The 12,089-nt window shown below is 41.9% G+C and overlaps 1 long non-coding RNA gene across 1 annotated transcript; it reads right to left on the bottom strand.

Moving 5' to 3' along the window:
* Nucleotides 1-379: 379 nt before the first annotated feature.
* On the bottom strand, nucleotides 380-5,836 carry LOC109141578 (uncharacterized). The gene is made up of 2 exons (XR_002042780.2): nucleotides 4,209-5,836; nucleotides 380-1,015 (listed from the first exon to the last, which is right to left on the bottom strand). It is a non-coding gene; the product is annotated as an uncharacterized LOC109141578 (long non-coding RNA).
* Nucleotides 5,837-12,089: the final 6,253 nt, after the last annotated feature.

Here is a 12,089-nt window from a genome sequence, read left to right as displayed (position 1 = left end):
AACGGTCCAAGAGGATAAAACAGAGTTTAAGGAAGTTACTCCGTCTTTGCGATTAAAGTCTCTGCACCAGACATTTATCTTATAATTTATCCAACCAACTGTACTAAGTTGTTTTGACCTTTGGACTCTGCCTTTCACATTTGTGTAGACACAAACATATCTTCAGCCTGTCTTCACCAGCTGCACACCAGCACCCATAAAGAGTTACCATGCTATTGTGGGTGGGTCCCCACACAACGTAGAGATCATAATTTGGTTTATTGATGCCTGGTTTTATGAGCTACATCTCTAATTAGATTGAAAAGGATTAAGAAGCTCTCGTCTAACGCACCGACAGAAGATAAAATGGTAAGTTGATGACAGTTTGGTGGGTCAATAATTTTTTTTTTTTTTTTTAATGTGGCAAGTGGAGGTCGACTGCCATCACACTCCACTGAACAGTGCAGTGTATGTCTGTGTATGTGTAGGGGGCATGGCTAGGGTACGTTAGATTAAAAAAAAAAAAAAATGTTTGTATAAGTGTGTGTATCTGTGAGTGAGTGTGTTTCCTGCCGTTCTGGCCCCAGCTGTACCCAGATGGCCTGAGAGCACAGTGTGCTAAGCTAACAGACGAGACAGACATTCACCCTGAGTTAGTGAGCTGGAAGAACACTGTGGTCTGACACACAAAGTACTACAGATCCACATTTCATCCTCAGAAGCCATGCCCTATTAAATATCCTCTAATACACTACACAGGTGTTTATGGAATACATTAGATATGACATGACGTTAGGACCCGTTAATTCATTTTCTCCCTTCTCTCCTCCGTGATCTATTTTGTCCTTTAATATCATCTTCCTTTGCCCTACCTTCTTTTTGTCCCTCTCTCTCTCCTCCTTATCCTGCTCCGCTCTCTCTGTGTCTTTAGGTTGGTCAGTTCAGCAAGGCCGAGTTACATTCCTAGGATGCCTGCTACATATGGTCCACATTCCAGCCGGTCTGCCGAGAGGCCCACCGCTCCTCACCGCTGGCCCTGCAGAGACCAGCCCAAAGCTGAGTGTGCTACAGCATTGCTTCAGCCTTAAAATAATCTTAACACAGCTTTAGTTTAGCTCAGCCTGTGCCTGCAGTCTCACAAATCAAAACTAAGGACTAACCTGAGCCGACAATGCGGTTTCATTTAGCCCTCTTTCCTTGCATACAGGTTTCTGTAGTTTCTTTCTCTGTATATCTGTTCCTGCAGGCCACTAGCTCTGACTCTATCTGTGCATGTGTGTGCAAAAATGTACATACACAATAGACCCTGTTTTTTTAACTAGATCATCTACAGACACACATCAGGAGTGAATATCCCAGGGAATCATCTCACAGCTCAAATACTTTCTATCCAGTAAGCACAGACAAAAATCTGAGGCCGAGCTGCAAACAAAACTAGCCAGGGTCTCTCTACCAAACTAGTTTTTTACTAACAGATAAAACTAGTTTTACATTTCTGTCGGAAGAGAGAACTTTTCCATTGGGCGGGAACACATAATGTAACATGTGTTGTACATATGAGTACTGGGCTGGTATTGTAAACCACAAACAGCCCTGCTTAGGAGTGGTGGCAATCTCCATATGAAGCAGATACAGTATAGTCTGGGACACAGTTGGAATACTGTTAGCGCTGCATCGGCAACTACTTTATCTCAGACTTCCCCATGCTGCACACTCCCACACGTCCTTGTCCTGTGCATGCGTGCTCATGCAAGCACAGACAGAGAGTACATCTGTCTCTCCATCCGACAATACCATACACACACCTACATACAGCATGACAACACCTGCCAAAGAGCTCTCCTCATCGTAACCAGGCGCAGACACGCCAACCCGTTTTCAATTTCTAAACTCGTCATCCACTTACGTTTCGGTATCTTAGAAGCAATATTTAAAAATTAATAATGCTATAGTCATCCTAAAGCATGTAAAAAAAATAGTCAAAGTTAGCTCTCCGAGGCTGTCTGGGTGTGGCCATAAAAATGTGCAACCTCACTGCAGCTACCGCATTTCCACCGCAGATCCTCCCCTCCTTGATTGGCCATCAATAACAGTCAATGTTCAGTCGCACTCAGTTACACCAAGTCACTTAATGGGTTGTACATTCATAAGCTTGAGTTAGCAGAGGAGTGAGTCATCAAATGACACATTTTTATATTCTATGGTTCTGATAAATGTCAGTAACTCTGACAGGACAAAATGGTTCCAGATCTTTCTGTGGTTATTTTGCAAAGTTAAGTAAAAGGCCTGTTAGTCAGGCTAAAACCAGACCCACAAACATACACACATTTGCATGAAATATGGCAAATGCTCAAACACACACACTTAAAGATAAATGGATTCATATGCACTCAAAATAATGACTTTCAGGGTGACTTGACATTTGACTTTATATTATAGGGCACAAGGACATAAAATTACTGGCACAGACATCAGATTCCAATCTTTCTCCCATCTTACATGCCCTTTCTGTGTGTACGTGTGTGTGTTTGTGTCTGGGGAGTGGCGCAATGGACGTCACTGCTGGACGGCTGTATTAATCACATCTAGCCACGCAGAGATAACGACTGTGCTGGCTAACCACTAACACACACATATGTACATAGGTCAATCCAATGTGGCCAAACAATCAGAGCCCAGACAAAGCAAACACTCAAACAAGATGGCAAAGGGAAGAAGGAGTGAAAGAGGGTGTAAAAGAGCCCATGAGGGAGTAACTTGTTAACGGCACAGAGCGATATACTGTACAGTACGTAACAGCAGAATGTCTGTAGCGGTGAATAAGGATGTCATCTCAACAGCAATTCAACTGAGGATTTATAAAGTCATTACATTCTCCACAAATCAACAGAAATTCTCTAGTCGCAAGAACGCAGCTACTAACGCTGCGGATTCCTTTTCTACTTAAGGAACTTGACAATGATGTGCACTTCTAACATGGAGCACATTTCATGCAGTTAAAAATCATTATAGGCGCACTATAACTATTCTAAGTATGACAACAATTTCACTTCCTTTTTGCAAACCAGTTTTCTAACACTCAGAGGATGTCATTGTAACCAATGTCAAGGAGGCCTTATAAATACATTATCACACATTTATATGTGAATCTAGTCCCAGCACAGCACTTCCTGCATGGTGGGTGGGTGCGACATATGATGGACATCATTACGTCCATGGTTAATTCTCTTACAGCCCAGAGCATTCGAATGGTGGAATCCTGATAATCCAGATGTGTCTAGTGGTCCGGACACTGGCTGGCCTGCAGCGTCATGTATAATTCACTATTCATATCCAAAGATGGGATTATTACAGCAGGCTGGAGACTCTTGAGGAAAAGGCAGTAGTGGTAGGCAGTGGGGAGTAGCCAAAGTGAGCCCTGTACAACTAACAAGCATTTTCAGAACATCTCAAGCCTGAAAAGGGTTTTTTTTTTCTGCAAGACATTGTGCAGAGTTGTAGGAGGAATGGAGGACAAAAAGGGACATTATTACTTTTGCAATTTAACCAAGAAAGCTTGACAGGACTGGGCACGCCCTTGGAAAATAAGCAGCAATGGGAACCTCTTATGAATCCCTCAGAACTACTATCTGGAGAGGAGGAAAAAAAAAAAAAGGCAAGTCATTGGTCCACAGAAATGACCATGATTTACACAAGGTCAAGTTGTCCATCAGGAGCTTTTATGCCTTGCAAAGATCAGAGATGACAAGGTCTGAGCTGTCATTCGGCTGACATAGATGGGGTGCAGGTGGAAAAGGCCAGTGGTTGCTGAACAGAATGCGAAGACGGGTAGTTGCAGCTCAACAGCGAGTCCTTATTAAATTATAACCAGACTCAACAAAAAAAAAAAAACCCAACAACCTTGGAACCTGGACTTTGATACGTTGTCATATAACCCACTGCCTTTCTTAGAAATCGTTGAAATCTTTAAACTAAGATTGCATAAGAAAAGGAAAATTACATAATCCCTGTTAGAATTCATAGAAAATGAGGGGCAGAGTACATTGACTGTGTAGTTGCAACAGGTTGATGAGCAGGGTGCCCGTAAAAAAAAAAAAAGGCACGCAGCAACACAGGGAAACTAAAATATACACTAAAATATCACATGGATACACTTTATGATTATCTTGGCTTTATATTATTACAACAGAGCAGTAAGCATTACACAGGCTCACTCAAATCCAACTTACCTCCAGCAATTAACGCCTCTGTAGACTCCTGGATGAAGATCCTGGTGCCGTGATCGAAAGTTTGTTAAAAGACAACTGAAGGCACCTGGAGATACTGAAGGGAGGGGGTAAAAAACAGCATAAGACAAGCTTGAAAGGGGAAATGAATGACGCGGAGGGAGAGAAGGAGAGAGGAGGAGGATGAAGAGGAGGATGAAGAGGAGGAGGGGGTGGTGGTGGAGGAGGAGGAGGAGGAGGTGGGGGCAACTCTCCACATCCATGTTGCGCTACAAAGGGTGGGGCCTTGAGGAATTCACTCTATCTGCTTTCCCCTCGACTTAAAGCTTATCTTAATTAGACTATACGGGGTCAGTCTGCCCATGCACTCAATTATGATTGAGTTATTGTGCTTTTAAACGCATCGCAAGAGTGAAGAATGACTCCAGTATTCTTTGACAAGTCGAGCACACTACTGTAACATAGAGCCAACTCTTATATTTCGCTCCTTCTTCTCCTTCTTCCACATTTAGATTAATTCAACGCCCCAAGCGTTTGCTTTGGCAAAGACACACCCGCCCCATCCCATTTTTAGTAATGTCCTCTCACTGTATCACACACAAAATACACAGAATAAAGATTTTTTTTTTTATACAGGCCTCAGCCGACCGACACACCACCTTCACCAGCCAAAAATCTCTCCGATTCCTCCTGTTTAGACAAACACTACATCTGGATAAAATGATAAAAATGCCTTTGAGGTAACACCGTAGCACGCCCTCCCCTGTGGCCTTTAAATGTCACCTCCGCTAAAAAAAAGTTTGCAAAATGTATTTGACAGTCGCACTTACTTTGGTTTCAGGAAAATCCACAGGCTCCGCCGAGGCGCTTTGTCAAGTGTGGTTATACTATTTCAAATATGCGCAATTTGTGCCGTGCTTTGGATGAGATTTGAGGATTATTAAGGCTCTGTTCGGACTGTTTCCCCCACGCCCAGTTTGCCTGTGGCATTCAGCAGGGCTGGCTACTGTAAAGTTGCCACGTCCGTTACATTTCACACACTTTCTAAAAAAGCAAAACGACCTGCCAAGCTGTTAAAAAAATATACATATACTCGACTTTCTTCTTAACTGTGTCCAATTAATCTAGGCTACAAGCGATGGGTTTAAGCCAAAAAGGTGCGCACGTCGAGATGGCAATAGATTTGTTATGTAATATGTTCCTTCATGAAAATGACTGGACACAATCTTTAAAGCCATTGGTAGGTATAAGAGTCCTGACTCTCGAGTAGAAACAGTCGGTTTTGGTAACATTAGTTCAGTGCAGAAGCCTCACAGAAACCCTCAGCCACACCTTAACTCTCAATCAATTTTTTTTTTTTTCTGACAGCTCCAGAGGTTTCGACGAGACGCAAAGCCTTTGCAAGTTCACCCTGACAACACTGTCGCTTTGTGTGTCTCATGCACTCCGGTTGTTTTTTTTAAACCTCTAAATAAGAAACGGTGGAGAGAAAAAAAAAAACGGTCCAATCTGAGTATCCGCTTGGCCGGTCCCACCCCGTGCCGCTCGCTGCTCCTCGGGGCTCCCTCCCCGGTCTCTCTCTCTGGTCCAACTCCTCTCTTCAAACCGGCTTCTCACTCCGATCAGCTGGCAGCGCCGTGACGTCAACACCCACAACCGACCAATCAGGCGAGAACCGGAAAAATCCCTGCTGACGCCCACTGTGCACGCACGATGACGACCAGGTGCGTCGACCAATCACAGCGTAGATGACTGTGAGAAATAAGGCGGGCGCTAGAAATATTGACCAATAGGATTACATCCGCCCATGGGAGGCGTTTCATCCTCTGACCTATTAGGTGTTGAGAAGTATTATGTGTGAAGTGTTAGGAACTTTTTTTTTTTTTTTTTAACACCAGATGAAATTTAATATAATTAAATTTAATATAAGTAATAAAATATGTTATACTGTATACTACTAACTAATGTTATGACCAGTCAACTGTTCATAAGTGTGTCTCACACCGAAGTCAAGCCGTCTACTCTGCTGTATTCAACTCAAAAAAACATTATTTATATAACCCTTAATCACAACTTTGCATCAGAGGGCTTTACAATGTTCATGTGGCGCTGTCTATCTCCAGATAAGAGAGTCCCACAATGCTTTTCTGTTCTATTTGCAAAGGTCCGGTTTGTCTATTTGCTAACAGTCATGAGTCAAGTTCAGATATAAGGCCTTGCATGCTATAGCACGGCAGCATATGACCAAATGTCTAATCCTTTACTGGCCTCAGGTCTGCTAGTTTGGCTCTCTTAGCTGCTCCTGAGTCCAGGTTAAAAAAATTAAGCGCTTTCTGTGGCTCCTCACCTCTGAAACTTTCATTAGCATCAAGTTGGACAACACAGTCTCTGCTTTTCCATCCCTAATCTGCTAATGCTACTTTATTTTTATAACCCTGGAAAGCACAATAAATTAACTATTATATTATTACTGTAAGTTAAAAAATATTTTTAGGAGCACATTACAGATTCACTGTGCAGTTATACTACTTTATGCAACTGGAAGCACACTTTCCATTATGTGATAAAAAAAGTGCCATTAGATTTAGGGTTTTATTTTACAGTATGGTACTTTATTCATTTCCAAAAGGCACAAGGACTACGACTTGAACTTATTGGTCTTGACGCTTATTGCATTGCTGCTGTCCCAACCTGCTTGAGTAAATGAGGCACTGAAATGGTACTTAGCTATTCCCTTTAAATTCAGTTTAAAGGTGAAGTGCAGAAGCCTATCTTGATCTTTAATGATTGCCTACGTCGCAGAGACCAGGCTAGATGTTGTGTTAAACTTTTCCCATCCATGGTCTCCATGTTGAAGGCAAAATGTGTGACACTGAAGCTTAAACAACTAAAAATCCTTAACATTTTAAACTGCATTTCTGCGTTGCATCTTTTTTAAGCAAACACAGCATTCCTGTGGTTTGGAGTGGAGTGAGAATCGGGTTGTACAACCAAATAAGTGATTGCACTTCTCGTGGACGGAAACCTCAATTGGAGGCTTGCTTGTTGAAGTCACTACAATTCCACATTTGGAAAAGAGAATGGAGTGTGCTACATTTTTCCCTTCCAACTAGAGGAACGAATTGAAACATTTGTGTGCCAGCTGTGGAGGTAACTGTCTGTTCAGGACACAAGGTGGAATGAAAATACACATGACGTAATTTACACGATAAGATCTTTGTTTAGACGATTAGCCGCACTACTGCCCGGATACATTAGGAACAGAGTTTGAAGACTGGATGACATGAAGCAGGTTTATTACTAAAATTCGACAGAGAGTAGAGTCTTTGATACTGACAAGCAGTGCCCAGTGCTACATAATTGAAGATACCTGAAGTCTTCTCAAGCCACTGCAGTGCATGCATGAGGAGACCCCAATCTTGGCTGAATTTTCTCATGACTTTTTAATGCAGTGGATTTGTGAGTGCATGTTGCACATATTAGCATGATCACACAGATGTTGCATGCATGAGCATGCAGTGTGCGGAGCGTGTTTAAAACTGTAAATGTGTTCACGGCGGAGGGGAATCCAAATAACGCAGTTCATATACCATATCAGCCCAGTCACAGAGAAGTAACGAAGATCAAAGGCAACAACCTGTCAACCCTTTTGCTGGAACATATTTTAAACAGGCAGTAACACAATGCCGCCTCAGCACAGTGACACAGCTTTTATTCCTTGCCTCAATTTATGTTGATGCATTCACAAAGCTTGGGTAGGAATGCGCCACAGGCACAAATCGTTCAAGAAACCAATCCGTCCTGCCCTCAGCGTTCTCGCATGGTTCCAACCCTCACCGTGAGGTGGCTGGGACTGTTTTTTTTTCTCCTCTTCTTCTTTGTCTCTGTTGACTTAAACCCATCGGGGCAGGGCGAACCATTCAGTTCATATCTCAGGGATGGGTGCATTCTCACATGCACACATTTTGCTGCAGAACTAATAAAACTGCTCCCGGAGACTTAAGTAAACAACATCAGGGGGACTGCAAGCTAGTTTGGTTTGTTGCCCCTATGTCCAGATACAACCAATATCACAGGTAGTGTGCTATCACAAGCGTTTGAGTTTTATTGAAATCCTCAGTAAAGTGCTGAACCCTGGGCATTGAACAAGTTGTATTACAACTGTGCTAGGCTATGCTCAAATCTATGCTTGTGTTTCAGGACTCAACTCTTGTTTGGTCCTGTATTTTCTACACACACTGGCAGAAATGTATTGGTTGGTAGTACTTTCTCGCAACCCAAATGCTTAATAAACTGTAATGTAATATAGCTGAAGTTTGCATCTTTGTGGGCCAAACAAACAAACGAGGCCTTTATTTTCTCTACGCTCACAGTGCAGTGCAGCAGACCATATAAGATCACATAAGGCTGCAAAAATACATAGTTAGAAGCATAGAGGACAGTAAGGTTAGATGGGCTATTGATGATGATAAGATGAGCTTTACTTATTACATCTTTAAACCTCACTGATGATGGCAATGATTTCTAATACCTACATATGCATTACAGACAATGTCATTTTAGAAATGGTTCCGCTCACTGTTGCGCTGAAGTAAATGGTTTCAGTATTTGCTTTTTAAATAAGTACTTACCAGACAGACCTTTTCTGAATGTACTGAAGTCAAATGGAAAAAGAGGAAGGTTAATTTAAACTTTAAGTTCTGGAGTATATTTGGGAAACACATTTTCTGATGTCATAGAGTATTTGTCTCAACACTAATGATAATTGGGTTGATGTGTTTTTACTTTTCTCCTCTTTTAACTGTGAGGTCTCACATTCAACTCGATGCTTATGTGAGAATTTGTTGATTAAAAAATCAAAGGGACAGTGCACAAAATGTACTTTAGCAGCATGAGTCAAAACTTAATTGAAGACTAGATTGCTTTGCCTAGTAATCTAAATTGCTAATCAGCAACATTTGAGTTTTGCCAACACGTTTAGTGGCTGCTCTCGCTTAGTGTGGCTTGATTTTAGTTCAACAGTTAATAACAACTGTACTGTGTTATGGTTCAAAGGATTTAAAGCATCTAGTGTACTTCCCTTTATCTCAGGGTGACTAAAGGGCTCTTCAAAATGTATGGTCACGCGACAGATTCTGTTAATCCAAAAATGTTGTTGCTTAACTTCCCCAATCACCCAAACATGCCAAACATTTTATTCACTATACGATTTTCTCATTATTAGGGGAACATTCATGATTCCAAGAAACGTTGGTGGCCCTGAACCATCTTTGACTGTTTGTCATCATCATTACAACTATGATTGAGTTACAGAGTGAATGTAAAGTAATGCGCATTGGTAAAAACACTGTAGGAAAATTGAATAACTTATCTCTCAAGAGTCTGAAGAGGCATAGCTCCCCTGTTATTTTTGCAAATGTAGCCTGAGTGAATCAGCATTATTAGCAAGGAAGGAAAAAACATTATGCCATCCTTCCTTTCTTTAGAAAAGACTGCATCACAGAGTAAGCAAGCCTTTATGCTTTGCCTCCGGTGTGACGTGTTTAAGTGGAAACATAATGCTCCTATTTCCTGTGTCTCATACCACACAGCACAGACGGAAGAACAATGCTGTGATTTAAGTGCAGCAGTACAACCTTAGTTACTTAGTTAAGCAAGACATTTTCCAGCCTTATGTCTTTCTTCAATATGTGCTCTTCACTGTGTACAGCCTCTCATCTTCCTTCATTTCTCCCCCTCCTTCCGCAATTGCGATCTTGCTCACAGAGTACATAAATCCATCTCTTAAAAAGATTCCAAGAAGCAATCAGCACCTCTGCCAGACAAGGAGCAATCTGGAAACTATTCAAGCCAGGTAATGGTTCTCCAAAGTTAAACAGAGAGAACACATTGCATAGTCACACACTACAACAGGTTCGGGGAGTTTTTGCTTCAAGTGAGCGAGACCAATTCTCAGAGATGAAATTGAGAGCCTGAAGCCATAAGTCAGAGGGTTCAACACTGACAGACTATAGAGGATATTACCAAAACCATCCTGGACCATCCAGGATCAAGGTATTATGGGCCATGAAAGTGCAGCTCAATCAGGAAGAGGGTTTAGTAAAAATCTTAGAAATCATGACTTTACATAACCTTTTTGCTGACTAAACTAACTAACAGAAATTTGGTTTGTTAGATAATTACTGCTGGTCTAAATATTGTGAGCAGAGTGTTCCTGAGTTAGCAGGCTCATGTATTGAAACAAGACACATCAGTGCGCTAACATGCACAATAACAATACTAAAATTCTGATGTTTAAAGGGTATGATGTTTACCATATTCACAATCCACTGTGGTATGTTAACACGCTAATGTTCGCTAATTAGGGCTAAACACAAGATGAGTACAGCTGAAGCTGACAGGAATATAATTTAACAATTACCTATTTGCTCATAAACTAAAGTAGTGGATAAACATTTTGACCTAATCTTGGTGCAAGCTGAAAAATCAGATGATAATCAAAGTTATTAAATCTATCCTCTGGGTACCATGAATATGTGTTTTTAAATTACAGGGTACTCCAAGCAATAGTTAATAGTCAACCCCAATGATGTGCTAAAGAAAAAGTCAAGGGATCCTCCAAATCAGTAGTCTTCATCCTCTGGGGACCATGAATGCGTGCAGAATCCATCCAGCAGTTGTTGAGATATTACAGTCTGGACCAAAGTGGTGGATCGACCTGCTGACAGGCTGCCTGGCAGACTGACATTGCTATTGCTCTATAGCTATAGTGGTTAATAATCAGTTTCTACATGTTTGTGCTGCAAAAAAATCTTTGAATAAAAGTGCAGTGAATTATTGTGCACAGACTTGGACTATCAGCTTAAAACAGGGTGTTGTCTTTTTTCAGGGTTATATACAGACTCAGAAAAACAACTTTTGAATTGTTGACATCCAGTGACCTCCTTCTTGGCCTGCTACTGCAGATGCCAGAGGTCTCACTTACACCTATTCTTCTGTTACTGTCTTTACTCCATAGTGCTGAGTCTCTGATTTTAACACCACACGTGTCTATCCCCCCCAACACTCAACCACGCATCCTGTCTTTATCTTTACAGTTGTCTCCCACACAGCTTCTCTCCTTCCAAAATCACCACAACTAAACTCCTGTGGGCGTCTTGGTTCTGGTCCTCTCAGACTGTCAGTTAGACATCAGTCACAGGGGAGCAAGAGGAGCACCTCTGTCACTTTAAGAAATGCCTCTGGCGGAAAGAAACTGATTAGTAGTGCTGGCAGCCAACCACGTGGAGTGCTGTGTGGAGTGCGAAGCCAATGAGAAGCCCTGCTGCGTGGAGGTTACAAAAGCAGTCTGAACCCAATGACTCAGCAAAGTTGGGTGCGTGTGAGATGACACTTTGCAGAGATTTAAAGGGCCAGCATGCCGGCTTGGAGCTCTTTGAAGGAAGGTGAAAAATGCACTTTCAAAATCAGGCCAAGTGTTTACTCCCTCCCATTTTGTGCAGATCATGAAAGTATGTGGCCTAGGTTGTTCTGCAGCGTTGTTGGTAAAGGCCACGCAGAGTCCATTGGCAAGCTATACGCATTTTTGTTCACTCAGGGGACACCTTATGACTAAGTGTTGGCCATTGGATACACAAATATTTGTTGTAGCACAGAGCAACGTTGGGTAACATCTAAGTGTTATCACATAGGTTTTCTCCAGCTAATTATCTTTGGGCAGCGATCTGAGGGGGGCATTGTGGTGACCCCTTGGTGTTGGGTTGGCCACACATCTTGCTTGAAAATTGGGGATACAAATTATATAATTTTGGGTGAGCACGGAGCTGTTGATAGGGAGGTCATAGCATTTTTAAATAAGTCCTCATCTCTATTAGCAAATATACC

The sequence above is a fragment of the Larimichthys crocea genome, chromosome VII (genome assembly GCF_000972845.2).
Source record: "Larimichthys crocea isolate SSNF chromosome VII, L_crocea_2.0, whole genome shotgun sequence".
NCBI lineage: Eukaryota > Metazoa > Chordata > Actinopteri > Sciaenidae > Larimichthys > Larimichthys crocea.
The sequence above is the reverse complement of the archived record's forward strand: the minus strand, read 5'-3'. Positions and strand labels throughout refer to the sequence as shown.